The sequence below is a fragment of the Galeopterus variegatus genome, unplaced genomic scaffold (genome assembly GCF_000696425.1).
Source record: "Galeopterus variegatus unplaced genomic scaffold, G_variegatus-3.0.2 Scaffold7611, whole genome shotgun sequence".
NCBI lineage: Eukaryota > Metazoa > Chordata > Mammalia > Dermoptera > Cynocephalidae > Galeopterus > Galeopterus variegatus.
In genome coordinates, this window is record NW_007733722.1 from 68,831 (window position 1) to 69,443 (window position 613).

The window sequence follows — 613 nt, forward strand, 5'->3', positions numbered from 1 at the left end:
CGGGCCCGGAGGCGTCCCGGACGGCCCAGCGGGAGGAGGTCGGACAGCTGGCCGCACGTGGCGCGCACGGCAGGCTTGTCACCCACCCCGCCTGCGACCCGCTCTCATTGCCTGGGCACCACGTTCGTGAAAAAAAGGAAGGCGCGGGGGTGGTAGCGGGCCCTGCAGTGTGAGGTGCTCTCCAGGCGCCCAGGGCCCGTGGGCGGCTCCGGCCCCGACTGTCGCGCCGACCCTGTCCCCTCTGACGGGGCGGGCCTGCAACAGTGCGGAGCGGCGTCGGTCCCTGCTGTCCCGCGCCGTGCGCAGAGCACTGCGCGTCCCGACCCTGTCTGCGCGTCCCCTGGTAGTCGGGGTTGCTGTGCACACGCCTGTCTGTCACCTCGGGGGAACGTCTGCGCTCTCCTAGTCTGCATTTAACGTCTGGGTGACACAGTGTGACTGTAGTAAATCATTGACTAAGAAGTGTTAGTCCTGAAAGCTGAGGCTGCATCCAGTGTCAGAAGGAGCTCGCAGAGGTCTGAAATTGTCAGAACTGCATACCTGAGCACAGCCGTCCTTCATATTAATTACTTAAATGCTATATCGCTTAAGGTTTTTATGCAGCATTTTCCCC